General features: G+C 50.9%; 1 pseudogene; it reads right to left on the bottom strand.

The window, feature by feature from the left end:
* Positions 1-27,149, bottom strand: part of LOC106573297 (rap guanine nucleotide exchange factor 5-like) — a 96,663-nt pseudogene that overhangs the window by 42,186 nt on the left and 27,328 nt on the right.

Here is a 27,149-nt window from a genome sequence, read left to right as displayed (position 1 = left end):
GGAGCTTCATGAAATGGGTTATTGTGGCCGAGCAGCTGCGTACAAGCCTAAGATCACCATGCGCAATGCCAAGCATCGGCTGGAGTGGTGTAAAGCTAGCCGCCATTGTAATCTGGAGAAGTGGAAACACGTTCTCTGGAGTGATGAATCACGCTTCACCATCTGGCAGTCCGACAGACTAATCTGGATTTGGCAGATGCCAGGAGAACGCTACCTGCACGAATGCATAGTGCCAACTGTAAAGTTTGGTGGAGGATGAATAATGGTCTGGGGCTGTTTTGCATGGTTTGGGCTAGGCCACTTAGTTCCAATGAAGGGAAATCTTAACGCTACATTATACAATGACATTCTAGACGATACTGTGCTTCCAACTTTCAAATCAAATAAAATCAAATGTATTTATTAAGCCCTTCTTACATCAGCTGATATCTCAAAGTGCTGTACAGAAACCCAGCCTAAAACCCCAAACAGCTAGCAATGCAGGTGTAGAAGCACGGTGGCTAGGAAAAACTCGCTAGAAAGGCCAGAACCTAGGAAGAAACCTAGAGAGGAAGCAGGCTATGAGGGGTGGCCAGTCCTCTTCTGGCTGTGCCGGGTGGAGATTTGTGGCAACAGTTTGGGGAAGGCCCTTTCCTGTTTCAGCATGACAATGCCCCCCTGCACGAAGCAAGGTCCATACAGAAATGGTTTGTCGAGATCGGTGTGGAAGAGCTTGACTGGCCTGCACAGAGCCCTGACCTCAACCCATCAAACACCTTTCAGAAGAATTTGAACGCCGACTGTGAGCCAGGACTAATTGCTCAACATCAGTGCCCGACCTCACTAATGATCGTGTGGCTGAATGGAAGCAAGTCCCCGCAGCTATGTTCCAACATCTATTGGAAAGCCTGGAGGCTGTTATAGCAGCAAAGGGGGGGGGGGGCAACTCCATATTAATGTCAATGATTTTGTAATGAGATGTTCGACGAGCAGGTGTCCACATACCTTTGGTCATGCAGTGTAACTAATTCATCATATAACATTTTTCCATTATTCAATTCCTATGGCCACTCACTGTCTGCGATGCAGCCGCAAGAGTTTCTGTAGGTCCTTCTGCTCCTTCTCTAGAGTTGGATACTCATAAAGGTCATCCAGGAGGAAACGATACAATGTCTGAAACACAAAGACAACATCTAATGTCTGTTTTCAATGTCTGATACACAAAGACAACATCTAATGTCTGTTTTCAATGTCTGAAACACAAAGACAACATATAATGTCTGTTTTCAATGTCTGATTCACAAAGACAACATCTAATGTCTGTTTTCAGCCTCCCATATACAAAGACAACATCTAATGTATGTTTTCACCCTCCCATATCATCATGATATCACTTATTTTAGGGTCATCTCACTGTCCCATATCCTTAGCCTAGCCCCACATTTGTCTTCCCAACTCCTTATAAATGACTAGAGGAGTTTGAAAGAAAGCACAAACAAATCTGGAAACAGGCTATAATACCCCTTCTTCTTCTCCTCCCTCGCTCTGTCATACCTTCATGAAGAGTTTAACATGCTCGTCTTCTCGTAGGAAGTCTCTGTACAGTGTTGTCCACTGTGTCACCAGGTGCAGGACCTGACGTTTCCTGTCCAGAACCTCCTTCCCTTTGTCTTTCCCCTGGTGGTGTCTCCTTGAACAATAGGTGGGCTCCATGAGTTAAGGCATCAGCACAGCAGGAGAGCGGGCTCGCAGTAGGCGTTGTGTGTATTGACATTAGCTAGGCCAACATGATCAACACCGCTATTTTTAATGTAGTCTAGAGGTATACTGTAGTCTAGAGATAAGGGTTGTGTACTGTAGTCTAGAGGTAAGGGTGGTATACTGTAGTCTAGAGGTAGGGGTGGTATACTGTAGTCTAGAGGTAATGAAGTGTAGTCTAGAGGTAAGGGTGGTATACTGTAGTCTAGAGGTAATGTACTGTAGTCTAGAGGTAAGGGTGGTATACTGTAGTCTAGAGGTAATGTACTGTAGTCTAGAGGTAAGGGTGGTATACTGTAGTCTAGAGGTAATGTACTGAAGTCTAGAGGTAAGGGTGGTATACTGTAGTCTAGAGGTAATGTACTGTAGTCTAGAGGTAAGGGTGGTATACTGTAGTCTAGAGGTAATGTACTGTAGTCTAGAGGTAAGGGTGGTGTACTGTAGTCTAGAGGTAATGTACTGTAGTCTAGAGGTAAGGGTGGTATACTGTAGTCTAGAGGTAATGTACTGTAGTCTAGAGGTAAGGGTGGTGTACTGTAGTCTAGAGGTAATGTACTGTAGTCTAGAGGTAAGGGTGGTATACTGTAGTCTAGAGGTAATGTACTGTAGTCTAGAGGTAAGGGTGGTGTACTGTAGTCTAGAGGTAATGTACTGTAGTCTAGAGGTAAGGGTGGTATACTGTAGTCTAGAGGCTACAGTATATCACCCTTACCTCTAGACTACAGTACACAACCCTTATCTCTAGACTACAGTATACCACCCTTACCTCTAGACTACAGTACACAACCCTTATCTCTAGACTACAGTATACCACCCTTACCTCTAGACTACAGTACCTTGCCTCTAGACTACAATACCTTACCTCTAGACTACAGTACCTGCCTCTAGAATACAGTACCTAATCTCTAGACTACAGTACCTTACCTCTAGTCTAGAGGTGAAGTACTGTAGTGTAGAGGTAAGGTACTGTAGTCTAGAGATAAGGTACTGTAGTCTAGAGGTAAGGTACTGTAGTCTAGAGATAAGGTACTGTATTCTAGAGGTAAGGTACTGTAGTCTAGAGGTAAGGTACTGTAGTCCAGAGATAAGGTACTGTAGTCTAGAGATTAGGTACTGTATTCTAGAGGTAAGGTACTGTAGTCTAGAGGTAAGGTACTGTAGTCTAGAGGCAAGGTACTGTAGTCTAGAGGTAAGGGTGGTATACTGTAGTCTAGAGATAAGGGTTGTGTACTGTAGTCTAGAGGTAAGGGTGGTATACTGTAGTCTAGAGATAAGGGTTGTGTACTGTAGTCTAGAGGTAAGGGTGATATACTGTAGTCATGAGGTAAGGGTGGTATACTGTAGTCTAGAGGTAAGAGTTGTGTACTGCAGTCTAGAGGTAAGGGTTGTGTATTGTAGTCTAGAGAAAAGGTACTATAGTCTAGAGGTAAGGGTTGTTTACTGTAGTCTAGAGGTAAGGGTTGTATACTGTAGTCTAGAGTTAAGGGTGATATACTGTAGTCTAGAGGTAAGAGTTGTGTACTGTAGTCTAGAGGTAAGGGTGGTATAGTGTAGTCTAGAGTTAAGGGTGATATACTGTAGTCTAGAGGTAAGAGTTGTATACTGTAGTCTAGAGGCAAGGTACTGTAGCCTAGAGATGAGGTACTGTAGTCTAGAGGCAAGGTACTGTAGTCTAGAGGTGAGGTACTGTAGTCTAGAGGTGAGGTACTGTAGTGTAGAGTTAAGGTACTGTAGTCTAGAGATAAGGTACTGTAGTCTAGAGGTAAGGTACTGTAGTCTAGAGGTAAGGTACTCTAGTCTAGAGATAAGGTACTGTAGTCTAGAGGTGAGGTACTGTAGTGTAGAGGTAAGGTACTGTAGTCTAGAGATAAGGTACTGTAGTCTAGAGGTAAGGTACTGTAGTCTAGAGATAAGGTACTGTATTCTAGAGGTAAGGTACTGTAGTCTAGAGGTAAGGTACTGTAGTCTAGAGATAAGGTACTGTAGTCTAGAGATTAGGTACTGTATTCTAGAGGTAAGGTACTGTAGTCTAGAGGTAAGGTACTGTAGTCTAGAGGCAAGGTACTGTAGTCTATAGGTAAGGGTGGTATACTGTAGTCTAGAGATAAGGGTTGTGTACTGTAGTCTAGAGGTAAGGTACTGTAGTCTAGAGGTAAGGGTGGTATACTGTAGTCTAGAGATAAGGGTTGTGTACTGTAGTCTAGAGGTAAGGGTGGTATACTGTAGTCTAGAAATAAGGGTTGTGTACTGTAGTCTAGAGGTAAGGGTGGTATACTGTAGTCTAGAGGTAATGGTGGTATACTGTAGTCTAGAGGTAAGGTACTGTAGCCTAGAGATACGTTACTCTAGTCTAGAGGTAAGGGTGGTATACTGTAGTCTAGAGATAAGGGTTGTGTACTGTAGTCTAGAGTTAAGGATGGTATACTGTAGTCTAGAGATAAGGGTTGTGTACTGTAGTCTAGAGGTAAGGGTGATATACTGTAGTCTAGAGGTAAGAGTTGTGTACTGTAGTCTAGAGGTAAGGGTTGTGTATTGTAGTCTAGAGAAAAGGTACTATAGTCTAGAGGTAAGGGTTGTGTACTGTAGTCTAGAGGTAAGGGTTGTTTACTGTAGTCTAGAGGTAAGGGTTGTATACTGTAGTCTAGAGGTAAGGGTGGTGTACTGTAGTCTAGAGGTAAGGGTTGTATACTATAGTCTAGAGGTAAGGGTGGTATACTGTAGTCTAGAGGTAAGGGTTGTGTACTGTAGTCTAGAGATAAGGGTGGTATACTATAGTCTAGAGGTAAGGGTGGTATACTGTAGTCTAGAGGTAAGGGTTGTTTACTGTAGTCTAGAGGTAATGGTGGTATACTGTAGTCTAGAGGTAAGAATTGTGTACTGTAGTCTAGAGGTAAGGGTTGTGTATTGTAGTCTAGAGAAAAGGTACTATAGTCTAGAGGTAAGGGTTGTGTACTGTAGTCTAGAGGTAAGGGTTGTTTACTGTAGTCTAGAGGTAAGGGTTGTATACTATAGTCTAGAGGTAAGGGTGGTATACTGTAGTCTAGAGGTAATGGTGGTATACTGTAGTCTAGAGGTAAGGGTGGTATACTGTAGTCTAGAGATAAGGGTTGTGTACTGTAGTCTAGAGGTAAGGTACTGTAGTCTAGAGGTAAGGGTGGTATACTGTAGTCTAGAGATAAGGGTTGTGTACTGTAGTCTAGAGGTAAGGGTGGTATACTGTAGTCTAGAAATAAGGGTTGTGTACTGTAGTCTAGAGGTAAGGGTGGTATACTGTAGTCTAGAGGTAATGGTGGTATACTGTAGTCTAGAGGTAAGGTACTGTAGCCTAGAGATACGTTACTCTAGTCTAGAGGTAAGGGTGGTATACTGTAGTCTAGAGATAAGGGTTGTGTACTGTAGTCTAGAGGTAAGGATGGTATACTGTAGTCTAGAGATAAGGGTTGTGTACTGTAGTCTAGAGGTAAGGGTGATATACTGTAGTCTAGAGGTAAGAGTTGTGTACTGTAGTCTAGAGGTAAGGGTTGTGTATTGTAGTCTAGAGAAAAGGTACTATAGTCTAGAGGTAAGGGTTGTGTACTGTAGTCTAGAGGTAAGGGTTGTTTACTGTAGTCTAGAGGTAAGGGTTGTATACTGTAGTCTAGAGGTAAGGGTGGTGTACTGTAGTCTAGAGGTAAGGGTTGTATACTATAGTCTAGAGGTAAGGGTGGTATACTGTAGTCTAGAGGTAAGGGTTGTGTACTGTAGTCTAGAGATAAGGGTGGTATACTATAGTCTAGAGGTAAGGGTGGTATACTGTAGTCTAGAGGTAAGGGTTGTTTACTGTAGTCTAGAGGTAATGGTGGTATACTGTAGTCTAGAGGTAAGAATTGTGTACTGTAGTCTAGAGGTAAGGGTTGTGTATTGTAGTCTAGAGAAAAGGTACTATAGTCTAGAGGTAAGGGTTGTGTACTGTAGTCTAGAGGTAAGGGTTGTTTACTGTAGTCTAGAGGTAAGGGTTGTATACTATAGTCTAGAGGTAAGGGTGGTATACTGTAGTCTAGAGGTAATGGTGGTATACTGTAGTCTAGAGGTAAGAGTTGTGTACTGTAGTCTAGAGGTAAGGGTTGTGTATTGTAGTCTAGAGAAAAGGTACTATAGTCTAGAGGTAAGGTAGTGTAGTCTAGAGGTAATGGTTGTGTACTGTAGTCTAGAGGTACGGGTTGTTTACTGTAGTCTAGAGGTAAGGGTTGTATACTATAGTCTAGAGGTAAGGGTTGTGTACTGTAGTCTAGAGGTAAGGGTGGTATACTGTAGTCTAGAGGTAAGGGTTGTATACTGTAGTCTAGATGTAAGGGTGGTATACTGTAGTCTAGAGGTAAGGGTTGTATACTGTAGTCTAGAGGTAAGGGTTGTATACTGTAGTCTAGAGGTAAGGGTTGTATACTGTAGTCTAGAGGTAAGGGTTGTATACTGTAGTCTAGAGGTAAGGGTGGTATACTGTAGTCTAGAGGTAAGGGTTGTGTACTGTAGTCTAGAGGCAAGGGTTGTGTACTGTAGTCTAGAGGTAAGGGTGGTATACTGTAGTCTAGAGGTAAGAGTTGTATACTGTAGTCTAGAGGTTAGGGTTGTGTACTGTAGTCTAGAGGTAAGGGTGGTGTACTGTAGTCTAGAGGTAATGGTTGTATACTGTAGTCTAGAGGTAATGGTTGTATACTGTAGTCTAGAGGTAAGGGTTGTATACTCTAGTCTAGTGATAAGGGTGGTGTACTATATTCTAGAGGTGACCACCACAGCCGGAAGTAGAAGGATATTGTCCCAGAAGAGCTTGACACAGATCACTGGTTGACATGAACACCAGGTATGTCAGCAGGAAGTCATCCAGGAGGGGCTCTGTAAAACAGGAAACACATAATTTACAACAGCATCCAATAGAACTGGCTAAAACTCAGTAGTGGAAAAAGTACTCAATAGTAATACTTAAGTAAAAGTAAAGACACCTTCATAGAAATGACTCAAGTAAAAGTGAAAGTCACCCAGTAAAATACTACTTGTGTAAAAGGCTAAAAGTATTTGGTTTTAAATATACTTAAGAGTCAAAAGTAAATGGAATTGCTAAAATGTACTTAAGTATCAAAAGTAAAAGTATAAATAATTTCAAATTCCTTATATTAAGCAAACCAGACAGATCAAATAGCCAGGGGTACACTTCAACACTCAGATATAATTTACAAACGAAGCATTTGTGTTTAGTGAGTCCGCCAGATCAGAGGCAGTAGGGATGACCAGGGATATTCTCTTGATAAGTGTGTGAATTGGACAATTTTTGGGTGTCAGGCTAAATGTATGGAGTAAAAATTATATTATTTTCTTTAGGAATGTAAAAGTAAAAAAAATATAAATAGTAAATTACAGATACTCAAAAAAACAACTAAAGAAGTACTTTAAAGTATTTTTACTTAAGTAGTTTACACCACTGCTAAAACGTATTCAAATCCAATGTAATTGGATAGAATTGAATGAATTGAATACATTTATTAAACATTTTAAATGTAAAGCTTGTATGATCATTAAAGCTACCTTCAAGTATCAGTAGGTTTCTTCAAAGATGCAGACCATCCAAAAATGTGCTCATAAATATATATATATATATTTCTGATCTCTGAAAAGTGAATTCCACCCTCTGACCTCTTTTGTAACGTTGATCTTTTCCTATATGAATCTAAACTCCTCCCACCGCCTGTTACGGTTGGCTCCAACGCCATCCAGCTCTCTGCTCCACCTACAGCCTCTCTATGTTCCCACTGTGTCCAGCTCTCCTCCCACTTACAGCCTCTCTATGTTCCCACTGTGTCCAGCTCTCCTTCCACCTACAGCCTCTCTATGTTCACACTGTGTCCAGCTCTCCTTCCACCTACAGCCTCTCTATGTTCCCACTGTGTCCAGCTCTCCTTCCACCTACAGCCTCTCTATGTTCCCACTGTGTCCAGCTCTCCTTCCACCTACAGCCTCTCTATGTTCACACTGTGTCCAGCTCTCCTCCCACCTACAGCCTCTCTGTGTTCCCACTGTGTCCAGCTCTCCTTCCACCTACAGCCTCTCTATGTTCCCACTGTGTCCAGCTCTCCTTCCACCTACAGCCTCTCTATGTTCCCACTGTGTCCAGCTCTCTGCTCCACCTACAGCCTCACTATGTTCCCACTGTGTCCAGCTCTCCTTCCACCTACAGCCTCTCTATGTTCCCACAGTGTCCAGCTCTCTGCTCCACCTACAGCCTCTCTATGTTCCCACTGTGTCCAGCTCTCTGCTCCACCTACAGCCTCTCTGTGTTCACACTGTGTCCAGCTCTCCTTCCACCTACAGCCTCTCTATGTTCCCACTGTGTCCAGCTCTCTGCTCCACCTACAGCCTCTCTATGTTCCCACTGTGTCCAGCTCTCCTTCCACCTACAGCCTCTCTGTGTTCCCACTGTGTCCTGCTCTCCTCCCACCTACAGCCTCTCTATGTTCACACTGTGTCCAGCTCTCTGCTCCACCTACAGCCTCTCTATGTTCCCACTGTGTCCAGCTCTCTGCTCCACCTACAGCCTCTCTATGTTCACACTGTGTCCAGCTCTCCTTCCACCTACAACCTCTCTGTGTTCACACTGTGTCCAGCTCTCCTTCCACCTACAGCCTCTCTATGTTCCCACTGTGTCCAGCTCTCCTTCCACCTACAGACTCTCTATGTTCACACTGTGTCCAGCTCTCCTTCCACCTACAGCCTCTCTATGTTCCCACTGTGTCCAGCTCTCCTTCCACCTACAGCCTCTCTATGTTCATACTGTGTCCAGCTCTCTGCTCCACCTACAGCCTCTCTATGTTCCCACTGTGTCCAGCTCTCCTTCCACCTACATCCTCTCTATGTTCCCACAGTGTCCAGCTCTCTGCTCCACCTACAGCCTCTCTATGTCCCCACTGTGTCCAGCTCTCTGCTCCACCTACAGCCTCTCTATGTTCCCACTGTGTCCAGCTCTCTGCTCCACCTACAGCCTCTCTGTGTTCCCACTGTGTCCAGCTCTCCTCCCACCTACAGCCTCTCTATGTTCCCACTGTGTCCAGCTCTCCTTCCACCTACAGCCCTCTATGTTCCCACTGTGTCCAGCTCTCTGCTCCACCTACAGCCTCTCTGTGTTCCCACTGTGTCCAGCTCTCCTTCCACCTACAGCCTCTCTATGTTCCCACTGTGTCCAGCTCTCTGCTCCACCTACAGCCTCTCTATGTTCACACTGTGTCCAGCTCTCCTTCCACCTACAGCCTCTCTGTGTTCCCACTGTGTCCAGCTCTCCTTCCACCTACAGCCTCTCTATGTTCCCACTGTGTCCAGCTCTCCTTCCACCTACAGCCTCTCTGTGTTCCCACTGTGTCCAGCTCTCCTTCCACCTACAGCCTCTCTATGTTCCCACTGTGTCCAGCTCTCTGCTCCACCTACAGCCTCTCTATGTTCACACTGTGTCCAGCTCTCCTTCCACCTACAGCCTCTCTATGTTCCCACAGTGTCCAGCTCTCTGCTCCACCTACAGCCTCTCTATGTTCACACTGTGTCCAGCTCTCCTTCCACCTACAGCCTCTCTGTGTTCCCACTGTGTCCAGCTCTCTGCTCCACCTACAGCCTCTCTGTGTTCCCACTGTGTCCAGCTCTCTGCTCCACCTACAGCCTCTCTATGTTCCCACTGTGTCCAGCTCTCTGCTCCACCTACAGCCTCTCTATGTTCACACTGTGTCCAGCTCTCCTCCCACCTACAGCCTCTCTATGTTCCCACTGTGTCCAGCTCTCCTTCCACCTACAGCCTCTCTATGTTCCCACTGTGTCCAGCTCTCCTTCCACCTACAGCCTCTCTATGTTCCCACAGTGTCCAGCTCTCCTTCCACCTACAGCCCTCTATGTTCCCACTGTGTCCAGCTCTCTGCTCCACCTACAGCCTCTCTATGTTCCCACTGTGTCCAGCTCTCTGCTCCACCTACAGCCTCTCTATGTTCCCACTGTGTCCAGCTCTCCTTCCACCTACAGCCTCTCTATGTTCCCACTGTGTCCAGCTCTCCTTCCACCTACAGCCTCTCTATGTTCCCACTCTGTCCAGCTCTCCTTCCACCTACAGCCTCTCTATGTTCCCACTGTGTCCAGCTCTCCTCCCACTTACAGCCTCTCTATGTTCCCACTGTGTCCAGCTCTCCTTCCACCTACAGCCTCTCTATGTTCCCACTGTGTCCAGCTCTCCTTCCACCTACAGCCTCTCTATGTTCACACTGTGTCCAGCTCTCCTCCCACCTACAGCCTCTCTGTGTTCCCACTGTGTCCAGCTCTCCTTCCACCTACAGCCTCTCTATGTTCCCACTGTGTCCAGCTCTCCTTCCACCTACAGCCTCTCTATGTTCCCACTGTGTCCAGCTCTCTGCTCCACCTACAGCCTCTCTATGTTCCCACTGTGTCCAGCTCTCCTTCCACCTACAGCCTCTCTATGTTCCCACTGTGTCCAGCTCTCTGCTCCACCTACAGCCTCTCTATGTTCCCACTGTGTCCAGCTCTCTGCTCCACCTACAGCCTCTCTGTGTTCACACTGTGTCCAGCTCTCCTTCCACCTACAGCCTCTCTATGTTCCCACTGTGTCCAGCTCTCTGCTCCACCTACAGCCTCTCTATGTTCCCACTGTGTCCAGCTCTCCTTCCACCTACAGCCTCTCTGTGTTCCCACTGTGTCCTGCTCTCCTCCCACCTACAGCCTCTCTATGTTCACACTGTGTCCAGCTCTCTGCTCCACCTACAGCCTCTCTATGTTCCCACTGTGTCCAGCTCTCTGCTCCACCTACAGCCTCTCTATGTTCACACTGTGTCCAGCTCTCCTTCCACCTACAGCCTCTCTGTGTTCACACTGTGTCCAGCTCTCCTTCCACCTACAGCCTCTCTATGTTCCCACTGTGTCCAGCTCTCCTTCCACCTACAGACTCTCTATGTTCCCACTGTGTCCAGCTCTCCTTCCACCTACAGCCTCTCTATGTTCATACTGTGTCCAGCTCTCTGCTCCACCTACAGCCTCTCTATGTTCCCACTGTGTCCAGCTCTCCTTCCACCTACATCCTCTCTATGTTCCCACAGTGTCCAGCTCTCTGCTCCACCTACAGCCTCTCTATGTCCCCACTGTGTCCAGCTCTCTGCTCCACCTACAGCCTCTCTATGTTCCCACTGTGTCCAGCTCTCTGCTCCACCTACAGCCTCTCTGTGTTCCCACTGTGTCCAGCTCTCCTCCCACCTACAGCCTCTCTATGTTCCCACTGTGTCCAGCTCTCCTTCCACCTACAGCCCTCTATGTTCCCACTGTGTCCAGCTCTCTGCTCCACCTACAGCCTCTCTGTGTTCCCACTGTGTCCAGCTCTCCTTCCACCTACAGCCTCTCTATGTTCCCACTGTGTCCAGCTCTCTGCTCCACCTACAGCCTCTCTATGTTCACACTGTGTCCAGCTCTCCTTCCACCTACAGCCTCTCTGTGTTCCCACTGTGTCCAGCTCTCCTTCCACCTACAGCCTCTCTATGTTCCCACTGTGTCCAGCTCTCCTTCCACCTACAGCCTCTCTGTGTTCCCACTGTGTCCAGCTCTCCTTCCACCTACAGCCTCTCTATGTTCCCACTGTGTCCAGCTCTCTGCTCCACCTACAGCCTCTCTATGTTCACACTGTGTCCAGCTCTCCTTCCACCTACAGCCTCTCTATGTTCCCACAGTGTCCAGCTCTCTGCTCCACCTACAGCCTCTCTATGTTCACACTGTGTCCAGCTCTCCTTCCACCTACAGCCTCTCTGTGTTCCCACTGTGTCCAGCTCTCTGCTCCACCTACAGCCTCTCTGTGTTCCCACTGTGTCCAGCTCTCTGCTCCACCTACAGCCTCTCTATGTTCCCACTGTGTCCAGCTCTCTGCTCCACCTACAGCCTCTCTATGTTCACACTGTGTCCAGCTCTCCTCCCACCTACAGCCTCTCTATGTTCCCACTGTGTCCAGCTCTCCTTCCACCTACAGCCTCTCTATGTTCCCACTGTGTCCAGCTCTCCTTCCACCTACAGCCTCTCTATGTTCCCACAGTGTCCAGCTCTCCTTCCACCTACAGCCCTCTATGTTCCCACTGTGTCCAGCTCTCTGCTCCACCTACAGCCTCTCTATGTTCCCACTGTGTCCAGCTCTCCTTCCACCTACAGCCTCTCTATGTTCCCACTGTGTCCAGCTCTCCTCCCACTTACAGCCTCTCTATGTTCCCACTGTGTCCAGCTCTCCTTCCACCTACAGCCTCTCTATGTTCACACTGTGTCCAGCTCTCCTTCCACCTACAGCCTCTCTGTGTTCCCACTGTGTCCAGCTCTCCTTCCACCTACAGCCTCTCTATGTTCCCACTGTGTCCAGCTCTCCTTCCACCTACAGCCTCTCTATGTTCCCACTGTGTCCAGCTCTCCTTCCACCTACAGCCTCTCTATGTTCCCACAGTGTCCAGCTCTCTGCTCCACCTACAGCCTCTCTATGTTCCCACTGTGTCCAGCTCTCCTTCCACCTACAGCCTCTCTATGTTCCCACTGTGTCCAGCTCTCCTTCCATCTACATCCTCTCTATGTTCCCACAGTGTCCAGCTCTCTGCTCCACCTACAGCCTCTCTATGTTCCCACTGTGTCCAGCTCTCCTTCCACCTACAGCCTCTCTGTGTTCCCACTGTGTCCAGCTCTCTGCTCCACCTACAGCCTCTCTGTGTTCCCACTGTGTCCAGCTCTCCTTCCACCTACAGCCTCTCTATGTTCCCACTGTGTCCAGCTCTCCTTCCACCTACAGCCTCTCTGTGTTCCCACTGTGTCCAGCTCTCCTCCCACCTACAGCCTCTCTATGTTCACACTGTGTCCAGCTCTCTGCTCCACCTACAGCCTCTCTATGTTCACACTGTGTCCAGCTCTCCTTCCACCTACAGCCTCTCTATGTTCCCACTGTGTCCAGCTCTCTGCTCCACCTACAGCCTCTCTATGTTCCCACTGTGTCCAGCTCTCCTTCCACCTACAGCCTCTCTATGTTCCCACTGTGTCCAGCTCTCTGCTCCACCTACAGCCTCTCTATGTTCCCACTGTGTCCAGCTCTCCTTCCACCTACAGCCTCTCTATGTTCCCACTGTGTCCAGCTCTCTGCTCCACCTACAGCCTCTCTATGTTCCCACTGTGTCCAGCTCTCCTTCCACCTACAGCCTCTCTATGTTCACACTGTGTCCAGCTCTCCTTCCACCTTCAGCCTCTCTGTGTTCCCACTGTGTCCAGCTCTCCTTCCACCTACAGCCTCTCTATGTTCCCACTGTGTCCAGCTCTCCTTCCACCTACAGCCCTCTATGTTCCCACTGTGTCCAGCTCTCTGCTCCACCTACAGCCTCTCTATGTTCCCACTGTGTCCAGCTCTCCTCCCACCTACAGCCTCTCTATGTTCCCACTGTGTCCAGCTCTCCTTCCACCTACAGCCTCTCTGTGTTCACACTGTGTCCAGCTCTCCTTCCACCTACATCCTCTCTATGTTCCCACTGTGTCCAGCTCTCCTTCCACCTACAGCCTCTCTATGTTCCCACAGTGTCCAGCTCTCTGCTCCACCTACAGCCTCTCTATGTTCCCACTGTGTCCAGCTCTCTGCTCCACCTACAGCCTCTCTATGTTCACACTGTGTCCAGCTCTCTGCTCCACCTACAGCCTCTCTATGTTCCCACTGTGTCCAGCTCTCCTTCCACCTACAGCCTCTCTATGTTCCCACTGTGTCCAGCTCTCCTTCCACCTACAGCCTCTCTATGTTCCCACTGTGTCCAGCTCTCCTTCCACCTACAGCCTCTCTATGTTCCCACTGTGTCCAGCTCTCCTCCCACTTACAGCCTCTCTATGTTCCCACTGTGTCCAGCTCTCCTTCCACCTACAGCCTCTCTATGTTCCCACTGTGTCCAGCTCTCCTCCCACCTACAGCCTCTCTGTGTTCCCACTGTGTCCAGCTCTCCTTCCACCTACAGCCTCTCTATGTTCCCACTGTGTCCAGCTCTCCTTCCACCTACAGCCTCTCTATGTTCCCACTGTGTCCAGCTCTCCTTCCACCTACATCCTCTCTATGTTCCCACTGTGTCCAGCTCTCCTTCCACCTACAGCCTCTCTATGTTCACACTGTGTCCAGCTCTCCTCCCACCTACTGCCTCTCTGTGTTCACACTGTGTCCAGCTCTTCTTCCACCTACAGCCTCTCTGTGTTCACACTGTATCCAGCTCTCCTTCCACCTACAGCCTCTTTGTGTTCACACTGTGTCCAGCTCTCCTTCCACCTACAGCCTCTCTATGTTCATACTGTGTCCAGCTCATTTAGTACTGACCTGGAAGAACACCATGGAGTTTTTCAATCACTACACTATTGAAAGTATTGAAAGTAATGTCTATTGAAATTAATTTCTTCATTGAGCAATGTGTAAAATGTATTAGCAAACCTTTGGACGGACACAAAATAAGGACCAATCTGGCAACCCCAATGCATTGTGGGGAAAAAAAGTTACATTTGAAAATATTAATACAATCATTGAGAAAAGCATCCCCCATGCAGAGAATTTATGAATATTTATCCCCTACACAATGTCTAAGTGTTGTGATAGCAATATGCAAAAGCACATTGGCTTAAAGAAATCATTAAGGAAAAAGGATTTTAATTAGATAAGGGTGACAGGTCTCAACCAGTGAAAGTAATGACTCCTAACAATCAGTGAAAGATCCTCGTGCAATGTGAAAATGACTCTGGAACACATATAGAGCCCGTCCCAAATGGCAACTTATTCCCTTGTGTTCCACTTTTGACCAGGGCCCATCTAGGGAATTGGGTCCTATTTGGGACACAGCTTATAGACTTTGGAAATGAGAATGTTAATTAATGAACACAGGAATGGAACACAGGTTGACAGAGAGAGAGAGATTGAGAGGGGATCTGAATGTGTGTGAGTTGATCTTTCTACTGGTCCTGACCTAGTCGACTCATCGTTATTCTAAGTTACTCAGGTAATGACTCACACGCTTTCCAATGATGATTGTTCCATTTTCATTTGCTCCCTGGATACTTAAGCTATGTCCAATGACTTTCTCCTTCCCCTGTAGCCTGACGTTACTGGTCTGTTCTGTCTGCTACAGGAAGTACCAGGGAAGATAAGGCAATAGGTTGTCAAGCTGCTGCTTGACTCTCTAACCGCCAGTGCAGTCGATGCTCTAAATCAAATTAGATTTGTTGTGGCAATCTGATGTTTGCCTAGCCTTAACCCATTGCTTTAATGTGTTTTCAAGCATCATTGACGTCGCTGCGTCCTTGTGTGCAGACATCTCAAGGTTACAGGACATGTCATTCCTAGATATTGGCTTTGATTTCATTCTTAACAAGGTCTCTGAACGTGGGTTCAGGTGAGGATGATCTAATTAACAGATTTGTCAATGTGAATATACCAACTCAGCTAGAAAATCTATTCATTTTAGTTTTTTTTAAATAATTTGTTGTGTGTTTCTTTGGTGAAAGTGCACCATTGTGAAAATAAACCGTTCCATTTGAGAGGAATTTCAAGGGATCTCATCAGAGAACTAGTCCGTGATTATTTGCTGTGTTTGTCAGTGGCATTAAGAGGTTTGTTGTTTGTTTGTAACTGCATATTTATGTCTTGAGCGTCCCGGAAACTATTATTACATAGGAAACAGGAGAAGAAGACATTTGGAAGTCCAAAAGCTTGGGGTGGGTTGACATTCTGTGTCGTGCAGGGCCAGAACTGATCGTCCAAGTTATGCAAGTCATTGAGAGGAAGGAGAGTGCCTGTGCCTGTGAGTGTGTGTGTGTGTGTTTGTGCATGCCTGTGAGTGTGTGTGTGTGTCGGTGCATATGCTTGTGAGCGTGTGTGAGTTTGTCTGTGCATGCCTGTGAGTGTGTGTCTGTGCATGCATGTCAGTGTGTGTGTGTCTGTGTGTGTCTGTGCATGCCTGTGAGCATGTGTGTGTGTCTGTGGATGCATGTCAGTGTGTGTATGTCTGTGCATGCCTGTGAGTGTATGTGTGTCTGTGCATGCCTGTGAGTGTGTGTGTGTCTGTGCATGCCTGTGAGTGTGTGTGTGTCTGTGCATGCCTGTGAGCATGTGTGTGTGTTTCCAGAAAGGGTGCCATGCCGCCAGGCCACAGAGTAAAGACAAGCTGTTCAAATCCTATTAGTCAGAATGTATTCCCTCCTCAGCTCTGTGTAAGTGTGCCTCACAGCCCAGTATTGTACATTCTCCCCTTTAATTTCACACTTACTTCCCAGGGCTTTGTGTGCTGCGTTCAGCTCCACAGAACACTACTCCCACCCTCACGTCATTATGTTAATCCACAGCACAGCATACAGCTGTAGACACATCAGTCACTCAGCTCTTTATGAGGAGAAACATGCCCACAGAGCTACATTCAACACACACACTAAAACACTGCATACTGGTACTGGCTACTACAGCAGACAACTCCCAAGACCCAGACACACATCTTGTATGATGTGCAAGAACACACACACACACACACACACACACACACACACACACACACACACACACACACACACACACACACACACACACACACACACACACACACACACACACACACACACACACTTCTTGTACAGTTGTGAATAAAATGACATTAAATTAAATCTCTTGTGCCTGTTCTTTCCAGATAACCCTGACCTGACCCGTCTGAGCAGTATCCATAATAAACACTACTATCCACTGACCTGACCCGTCTGAGCAGTATCCATAATAAACACTACTATCCACTGACCTGACCTGTCTGAGCAGTATCCATAATAAACACTACTATCCACTGAGCTGACCCGTCTGAGCAGTATCCATAATAAACACTACTATCCACTGAGCTGACCCGTCTGAGCAGTATCCATAATAAACACTACTATCCACTGAGCTGACCCGTCTGAGCAGTATCCATAATAAACACTACTATCCACTGAGCTGACCCGTCTGAGCAGTATCCATAATAAACACTACTATCCACTGACCTGACCCGTCTGAGCAGTATCCATAATAAACACTACTATCCACTGACCTGACCCGTCTGAGCAGTATCCATAATAAACACTACTATCCACTGACCTGACCCGTCTGAGCAGTATCCATAATAAACACTACTATCCACTGACCTGACCCGTCTGAGCAGTATCCATAATAAACACTAATACCACTGAGCTGTAGGATGGACCAGCAGTATCCATAATAAACACTAATACCCACTGAGCTGTAGGATGGGTCAGCAGTATCCATAATAAACACTACTATCCACTGAGCTGTAGGATGGGCCAGCAGTATCCATAATAAACACTACTATCCACTGAGCTGTAGGATGGACCAGCAGTATCCATAATAAACACTACTATCCACTGAGCTGTAGGATGGACCAGCAGTGTCCATAATAAACACTACTATCCACTGAGCTGTAGGATGGGCCAGCAGTATCCATAATAAACACTACTATCCACTGAGCTGTAGTATGGGCCAGCAGTATCCAAAATAAACACTACTATCCACTGACCTGACCCGTCTGAGCAGTATCCATAATAAACACTACTATCCACTGACCTGACCCGTCTGAGCAGTATCCATAATAAACACTACTATCCACTGACCTGACCCGTCTGAGCAGTATCCATAATAAACACTACTATCCACTGAGCTGTAGGATGGACCAGCAGTATCCATAATAAACACTACTATCCACTGAGCTGACCCGTCTGAGCAGTATCCATAATAAACACTACTATCCACTGACCTGACCCGTCTGAGCAGTATCCATAATAAACACTACTATCCACTGGCCTGATGTAACGGATTGGCAGTCGTGGTGAAGGAATGAGGCACAGGAAGCAGCGAGTACAGGGTAGTGGCGTATTTAATGTACACTCACTCATCAAACAAAATATTCCCAAACACAGGGGAGAAAGTACACACGGCGTAAAATAGCGGCGACACGAACATGAACCGTCACAATATAAATAATCCCGCACAACACGGAAGCGGACCAGCTAACATAAATAGCACCGCTAATTAACCAAACTAAACACAGGTGCACAAAACCAAAAAGGGAAAACCAAAAAGGGAATCAGTGGTAGCTAATAGGCCGGTGACGACGACCGCCGAGCGCCACCCGAGCAGGAGGGGGCGCCACCGTCGGTGGGAATCGTGAGAGTACCCCCCCTCCTGACGCGCGGCTCCCGCAGCGCGCGACACCGGCCTCGAGGACGACCCGGAGGGGAGGCGCAGGGCGATCCGGACGGAGGCGATGGAAATCCTTCAACATGGATGGGTCCAAGATGTCCTCCGCCAGCACCCAGCACCTCTCCTCCGGGCCGTACCCCTCCCAGTCCACGAGGTACTGCAGGCCCCTCGCCCGGCGTCTCGAGTCCAGAATGGCCCGTACGCTGTACGCCGGGGACCCCCCGATGTCCAGAGGGGGTGGAGGGACCTCCAGCACCTCACCTTCCTGCAGGGGACCAGCTACCACCGGCCTGAGGAGAGACACATGAAACGAGGGGTTAATACGGTAATAGGAAGGGAGTTGTAACCGATAACACACCTCGTTTATCCTCCCCAGGACTTTAAAGGGCCCCACACACTGCGGCCCCAGCTTCCGGCAGGGCACGCGGAGGGGCAGGTTCCGGGTCGAGAGCCAGACCCTGTCTCCCGGTGCGAACACGGGCGCCTCACTGCGGTGGCGGTCAGCACTCCTCTTCTGCCGCGCACTGGCCTCCTTTAGTGAGTCCTGGACGGCTCTCCAGGTCTCCTTGGAGTGCTGTACCCAGTCCTCCACCGCAGGAGCCTCGGTCTGACTCCGGTGCCATGGTGCCAGGACCGGCTGTTAACCCAAAACACACTGAAAGGGTGACATGTTAGTAGAGGAGTGGCGAAGTGAGTTCTGGGCTAACTCAGCCCAGGGAATGTACCTCGCCCACTCCCCTGGCCGGTCCTGGCAATCGACCTCAGAAACCTGCCTACCTCCTGGTTCACCCTCTCCGCCTGCCCATTGCTCTCGGGGTGAAAACCGGAGGTCAAACTGACCAAGACCCCCAGCCGCTCCATAAACGCCCTCCAGACCCTGGATGTGAACTGGGAACCTCGATCAGAGACAATGTCCTCCGGCACCCCGTAGTGCCGGAAGACGTGGGTAAATAGGGCCTCCGCAGTCTGCAGGGCCGTAGGGAGACCGGGCAATGGGAGGAGACGGCAGGACTTAGAGAACCGATCCTCAACCACCAGAATCGCAGTGTTCCCCTGAGAGGGGGAAGATCTGTCAAGAAATCTATAGACAGGTGCGACCATGGCCGTTGTGGAACGGGGAGGGGCTGTAACTTCCCTCTCGGTAGATGCCTAGGAGCCTTACTCTGAACGCACACCGAACAGGAAGAGACATAGGACCTCACGTCCTTAGCCAAGGTGGGCCACCAGTACTTCCCCCTGAGACTCCGCACTGTCCTCGCCACACCAGGATGACCCGCCGTAGGTAGCGTGTGCGCCCATCGAATCAAACGATCACGAACACCGAGCGGCACGTACATGCGACCCACGGGAACCTGCGCAGGCGCAGGTTCCAACACTAATGCCCGCTCGATGTCCGCGTCCACCTCCCATACCACCGGTGCCACCAGCCTAGACGCTGGAATGATGGGAGTTGGATCGATGGGCCGGTCCTCCGTGTCATAGAGACGGGACAGCGCGTCGGCTCTAGTGTTAAGGGAACCCGGTCTATAGGAGATAGTGAACCTAAACCGGGCGAAGAACATGGCCCACCTTGCCTGACGCGGATTCAGTCTCCTCGCTGCCCGGATGTACTCCAGGTTTCGGTGGTCGGTCCAGATGAGAAAGGGGTGTTTAGCCGCCTCAAGCCAGTGCCGCCACACCCTCAAAGCTTTTACCACCGCTAGCAACTCCCTGTCCCCCACATCATAGTTACGCTCCGCCGAACTGAGCTTCTTCGAAAAGAAAGCGCAGGGGCGGAGTTTCGATGGCGTACCCGAGCGCTGTGATAGCACGGCACCCACCCCAGCCTCGGATGCGTCCACCTCCACTATGAATGCTAGAGACGGGTCCGGGTGCGCCAACACGGGTGCGTCGGTGAACAGGGTCTTCAACTTCTTGAAGGCTCCCTCCGCCTCCGTCGACCATCGCAAACGCACCGGCCCCCCCTTCAGCAGTGAGGTAATGGGAGCCGCTACCTGGCCAAAACCCCGGATAAACCTCCGGTAGTAATTGGCAAAGCCTAAGAACCGCTGCACCTCCTTCACCGTGGTTGGAGTCGGCCAATTACGCACGGCCTTAACGCGGTCACACTCCATCACCACCCCCGTGGTGGAAATGCGATAACCCAGAAAGGAAACGGCTCGTTTGGAAAACACACATTTCTCAGCCTTAACGTATAGGTCATGCTCCAGCAGTCTACCAAGCACCTTGCGCACCAGGGACACATGCGCGGAGCGGGTGGCGGAATATATCAGAATGTCATCGATATAGACAATCACGCCCTGCCCGTGCAGGTCCCTGAGAATCTCGTCAACAAAGGATTGAAAGACGGCTGGAGCATTTTTCAACCCATACGGCATGACGAGGTACTCATAATGGCCCGATGTGGTACTAAAGGCGGTTTTCCACTCGTCTCCCTTCTTGATACGCACCAGGTTATACGCGCTCCTGAGATCCAGTTTCGTGAAGAACTTTGCTCCGTGAAATGATTCCACCGCCGTAGCGATGAGAGGTAGTGGGTAACTAAACCCCACCGTGATAGCGTTTAGACCTCTGTAATCAATGCACGGACGCAGACCTCCCTCCTTTTTCTTCACAAAAAAGAAACTCGAGGAGGCGGGTGAGATGGAGGGCCGAATGTACCCCTGTCCCAGGGATTCAGTGACATATGTCTCCATAGCCGCTGTCTCCTCCTATGACAAGGGGTACACGTGACTCTTGGGAAGCGCAGCGTTAACCTGGAGGTCTATCGCACAATCCCCCTGTCGATGGGGTGGTAATTTAGTCGCCCTCTTTTTACAGAAGGCGATCGCCAAATCGGCGTACTCAAGGGGAATGCGCACGGGGGACACCTGGTCTGGACTCTCCACCGACGTGGCACCTACCCAGCACCACCGGAAACGCAGGCGAATCAATTAGGAAAAAACGAATGCGTTCCTTATGATTCCCCTGCGTTACCATGTCCAGTGGCACCGTAGACTCCCTGACTAGCCCTGACCCTAATGGTCGGCTATCTAGGGAGTGCACGGGGAAGAGGGAATCTAACGGCACCCGCGGAATGCCCAGCTTAATGGCAAGTCCACGATCCATAAAGTTCCCAGCTGCGCCTGAATCGACTAGCGCCCTATGCTGGGAAGAGGGGAAAAAAATTAGAAAACAAAACAGGTAAGAACACGTGACCAACAGGGGGTTCTGGGTGAATCTGGTGCTGACTCACCTGGGGTGACCGAGAAGTGTTCTGCCTGCCCTCTCGACTCCCAGACTGGATCCTCCGGCACCGGTCGGCCGTGTGTCCTCTCCAACCACAGCTGGTGCAGGAGGAGCCAGCTCCTCCGGTGCCCCTTGGCACGCCCCCCCCCCACCTCCATAGGGGTAGGGGCGGGGTGCACGGAGGTGGAATGGGCAGGACCCTCTCCGAACGCCCGCGGGCAGCCAGCAGATTGTCCAAACGAATGGACATGTCGATGAGCTCGTCCAGGGATAGAGCTGCATCTCGACCGGCCAGCTCCCTGCGGACGTCTGCCCGGAGACTGCATCTATAGTGGTCTATGAGGGCCCTGTCGTTCCACCCCGCCCCAGCAGCCAAGGTCCTGAAATCCAACGCAAGTCCTGAGCGCTCCTCGTCTCCTGCCTGAGGTGGAACAGCCGTTCACCCGCCGCTCTTCCTTCCGGAGGGTGGTCCAACACGGCCCGAAAGCTGCAGGTGAACTCTGGATAATGGTCCCTCGCCGAGTCTGGGCCATTCCAGACCGCATTAGCCCACTCCAGAGCTCGGCCCGTCAGGCAGGAAACGAGGGCACTCACGCTCTCCTCTCCTGAGGGAGCAGGTCTGACGGTGGCCAGGTACAGCTCGAGCTGGAGCAGAAATCCCTGGCACCCAGCCGCCGCCCCATCATACTCCTTCGGGAGCGCCAAACGAAGCGCGCCTCAGCCAGACGTAGTGGGAGGAGGAGGTGGCTGTATCGGAGGAGCCGGAGGTGGAGAGAGGAGACCACTTCTCTCCCATCTGTCCATCCTCTCCATCATCTGGTCCATCGCGTTTCATATGCGGTGGATGACCGTAGTGTGGTGGAGGACGCGTTCCTCCATCGAGGGGACAGGGGTGGCCGCTGCTCCTGCTGATTCCATGCCTTTTCGTGGTGCGGGATTCTGTAACGGATTGGCAGTCGTGGTGAAGGAATGAGGCACAGGAAGCAGCGAGTACAGGGTAGTGGCGTATTTAATGTACACTCACTCATCAAACAAAATATTCCCAAACACAGGGGAGAAAGTACACACGGCGTAAAATAGCGGCGACACGAACATGAACCGTCACAATATAAATAATCCCGCACAACACGGAAGCGGACCAGCTAACATAAATAGCACCGCTAATTAACCAAACTAAACACAGGTGCACAAAACCAAAAAGGGAAAACCAAAAAGGGAATCAGTGGTAGCTAATAGGCCGGTGACGACGACCGCCGAGCGCCACCCGAGCAGGAGGGGGCGCCACCGTCGGTGGGAATCGTGAGAGTACCCCCCTCCTGACGCGCGGCTCCCGCAGCGCGCCGACACCGGCCTCGAGGACGACCCGGAGGGGGAGGCGCAGGGCGATCCGGACGGAGGCGATGGAAATCCTTCAACATGGATGGGTCCAAGATGTCCTCCGCCAGCACCCAGCACCTCTCCTCCGGGCCGTACCCCTCCCAGTCCACGAGGTACTGCAGGCCCCTCGCCCGGCGTCTCGAGTCCAGAATGGCCCGTACGCTGTACGCCGGGGACCCCCCGATGTCCAGAGGGGGTGGAGGGACCTCCAGCACCTCACCTTCCTGCAGGGGACCAGCTACCACCGGCCTGAGGAGAGACACATGAAACGAGGGGTTAATACGGTAATAGGAAGGGAGTTGTAACCGATAACACACCTCGTTTATCCTCCCCAGGACTTTAAAGGGCCCCACACACTGCGGCCCCAGCTTCCGGCAGGGCACGCGGAGGGGCAGGTTCCGGGTCGAGAGCCAGACCCTGTCTCCCGGTGCGAACACGGGCGCCTCACTGCGGTGGCGGTCAGCACTCCTCTTCTGCCGCGCACTGGCCTCCCTTTAGTGAGTCCTGGACGGCTCTCCAGGTCTCCTTGGAGTGCTGTACCCAGTCCTCCACCGCAGGAGCCTCGGTCTGACTCCGGTGCCATGGTGCCAGGACCGGCTGTTAACCCAAAACACACTGAAAGGGTGACATGTTAGTAGAGGAGTGGCGAAGTGAGTTCTGGGCTAACTCAGCCCAGGGAATGTACCTCGCCCACTCCCCTGGCCGGTCCTGGCAATACGACCTCAGAAACCTGCCTACCTCCTGGTTCACCCTCTCCGCCTGCCCATTGCTCTCGGGGTGAAAACCGGAGGTCAAACTGACCAAGACCCCCAGCCGCTCCATAAACGCCCTCCAGACCCTGGATGTGAACTGGGAACCTCGATCAGAGACAATGTCCTCCGGCACCCCGTAGTGCCGGAAGACGTGGGTAAATAGGGCCTCCGCAGTCTGCAGGGCCGTAGGGAGACCGGGCAATGGGAGGAGACGGCAGGACTTAGAGAACCGATCCTCAACCACCAGAATCGCAGTGTTCCCCTGAGAGGGGGGAAGATCTGTCAAGAAATCTATAGACAGGTGCGACCATGGCCGTTGTGGAACGGGGAGGGGCTGTAACTTCCCTCTCGGTAGATGCCTAGGAGCCTTACTCTGAACGCACACCGAACAGGAAGAGACATAGGACCTCACGTCCTTAGCCAAGGTGGGCCACCAGTACTTCCCCCTGAGACTCCGCACTGTCCTCGCCACACCAGGATGACCCGCCGTAGGTAGCGTGTGCGCCCATCGAATCAAACGATCACGAACACCGAGCGGCACGTACATGCGACCCACGGGAACCTGCGCAGGCGCAGGTTCCAACACTAATGCCCGCTCGATGTCCGCGTCCACCTCCCATACCACCGGTGCCACCAGCCTAGACGCTGGAATGATGGGAGTTGGATCGATGGGCCGGTCCTCCGTGTCATAGAGACGGGACAGCGCGTCGGCTCTAGTGTTAAGGGAACCCGGTCTATAGGAGATAGTGAACCTAAACCGGGCGAAGAACATGGCCCACCTTGCCTGACGCGGATTCAGTCTCCTCGCTGCCCGGATGTACTCCAGGTTTCGGTGGTCGGTCCAGATGAGAAAGGGGTGTTTAGCCGCCTCAAGCCAGTGCCGCCACACCCTCAAAGCTTTTACCACCGCTAGCAACTCCCTGTCCCCCACATCATAGTTACGCTCCGCCGAACTGAGCTTCTTCGAAAAGAAAGCGCAGGGGCGGAGTTTCGATGGCGTACCCGAGCGCTGTGATAGCACGGCACCCACCCCAGCCTCGGATGCGTCCACCTCCACTATGAATGCTAGAGACGGGTCCGGGTGCGCCAACACGGGTGCGTCGGTGAACAGGGTCTTCAACTTCTTGAAGGCTCCCTCCGCCTCCGTCGACCATCGCAAACGCACCGGCCCCCCCTTCAGCAGTGAGGTAATGGGAGCCGCTACCTGGCCAAAACCCCGGATAAACCTCCGGTAGTAATTGGCAAAGCCTAAGAACCGCTGCACCTCCTTCACCGTGGTTGGAGTCGGCCAATTACGCACGGCCTTAACGCGGTCACACTCCATCACCACCCCCGTGGTGGAAATGCGATAACCCAGAAAGGAAACGGCTCGTTTGGAAAACACACATTTCTCAGCCTTAACGTATAGGTCATGCTCCAGCAGTCTACCAAGCACCTTGCGCACCAGGGACACATGCGCGGAGCGGGTGGCGGAATATATCAGAATGTCATCGATATAGACAATCACGCCCTGCCCGTGCAGGTCCCTGAGAATCTCGTCAACAAAGGATTGAAAGACGGCTGGAGCATTTTTCAACCCATACGGCATGACGAGGTACTCATAATGGCCCGATGTGGTACTAAAGGCGGTTTTCCACTCGTCTCCCTTCTTGATACGCACCAGGTTATACGCGCTCCTGAGATCCAGTTTCGTGAAGAACTTTGCTCCGTGAAATGATTCCACCGCCGTAGCGATGAGAGGTAGTGGGTAACTAAACCCCACCGTGATAGCGTTTAGACCTCTGTAATCAATGCACGGACGCAGACCTCCCTCCTTTTTCTTCACAAAAAAGAAACTCGAGGAGGCGGGTGAGATGGAGGGCCGAATGTACCCCTGTCCCAGGGATTCAGTGACATATGTCTCCATAGCCGCTGTCTCCTCCTATGACAAGGGGTACACGTGACTCTTGGGAAGCGCAGCGTTAACCTGGAGGTCTATCGCACAATCCCCCTGTCGATGGGGTGGTAATTTAGTCGCCCTCTTTTTACAGAAGGCGATCGCCAAATCGGCGTACTCAAGGGGAATGCGCACGGGGGACACCTGGTCTGGACTCTCCACCGACGTGGCACCTACCCAGCACCACCGGAAACGCAGGCGAATCAATTAGGAAAAAACGAATGCGTTCCTTATGATTCCCCTGCGTTACCATGTCCAGTGGCACCGTAGACTCCCTGACTAGCCCTGACCCTAATGGTCGGCTATCTAGGGAGTGCACGGGGAAGAGGGAATCTAACGGCACCCGCGGAATGCCCAGCTTAATGGCAAGTCCACGATCCATAAAGTTCCCAGCTGCGCCTGAATCGACTAGCGCCCTATGCTGGGAAGAGGGGAAAAAATTAGAAAACAAAACAGGTAAGAACACGTGACCAACAGGGGGTTCTGGGTGAATCTGGTGCTGACTCACCTGGGGTGACCGAGAAGTGTTCTGCCTGCCCTCTCGACTCCCAGACTGGATCCTCCGGCACCGGTCGGCCGTGTGTCCTCTCCAACCACAGCTGGTGCAGGAGGAGCCAGCTCCTCCGGTGCCCCTTGGCACGCCCCCCCCCCCCCCCCACCTCCATAGGGGTAGGGGCGGGGGTGCACGGAGGTGGAATGGGCAGGACCCTCTCCGAACGCCCGCGGGCAGCCAGCAGATTGTCCAAACGAATGGACATGTCGATGAGCTCGTCCAGGGATAGAGCTGCATCTCGACCGGCCAGCTCCCTGCGGACGTCTGCCCGGAGACTGCATCTATAGTGGTCTATGAGGGCCCTGTCGTTCCACCCCGCCCCAGCAGCCAAGGTCCTGAAATCCAACGCAAGTCCTGAGCGCTCCTCGTCTCCTGCCTGAGGTGGAACAGCCGTTCACCCGCCGCTCTTCCTTCCGGAGGGTGGTCCAACACGGCCCGAAAGCTGCAGGTGAACTCTGGATAATGGTCCCTCGCCGAGTCTGGGCCATTCCAGACCGCATTAGCCCACTCCAGAGCTCGGCCCGTCAGGCAGGAAACGAGGGCACTCACGCTCTCCTCTCCTGAGGGAGCAGGTCTGACGGTGGCCAGGTACAGCTCGAGCTGGAGCAGAAATCCCCTGGCACCCAGCCGCCGCCCCATCATACTCCTTCGGGAGCGCCAAACGAAGCGCGCCTCAGCCAGACGTAGTGGGAGGAGGAGGTGGCTGTATCGGAGGAGCCGGAGGTGGAGAGAGGAGACCACTTCTCTCCCATCTGTCCATCCTCTCCATCATCTGGTCCATCGCGTTTCATATGCGGTGGATGACCGTAGTGTGGTGGAGGACGCGTTCCTCCATCGAGGGGACAGGGGTGGCCGCTGCTCCTGCTGATTCCATGCCTTTTTCGTGGTGCGGGATTCTGTAACGGATTGGCAGTCGTGGTGAAGGAATGAGGCACAGGAAGCAGCGAGTACAGGGTAGTGGCGTATTTAATGTACACTCACTCATCAAACAAAATATTCCCAAACACAGGGGAGAAAGTACACACGGCGTAAAATAGCGCCGACACGAACATGAACCGTCACAATATAAATAATCCCGCACAACACGGAAGCGGACCAGCTAACATAAATAGCCCCGCTAATTAACCAAACTAAACACAGGTGCACAAAACCAAAAAGGGAAAACCAAAAAGGGAATCAGTGGTAGCTAATAGGCCGGTGACGACGACCGCCGAGCGCCACCCGTGCAGGAGGGGGCGCCACCGTCGGTGGGAATCGTGACACCAGACCCGTCTGAGCAGTATCTATAATAAACACTACTATCCA

The sequence above is a fragment of the Salmo salar genome, chromosome ssa05, assembly GCF_905237065.1.
Source record: "Salmo salar chromosome ssa05, Ssal_v3.1, whole genome shotgun sequence".
In the NCBI taxonomy this organism is placed as follows: domain Eukaryota; kingdom Metazoa; phylum Chordata; class Actinopteri; order Salmoniformes; family Salmonidae; genus Salmo; species Salmo salar.
This window is presented reverse-complemented; position numbering and strand designations above follow the sequence as displayed.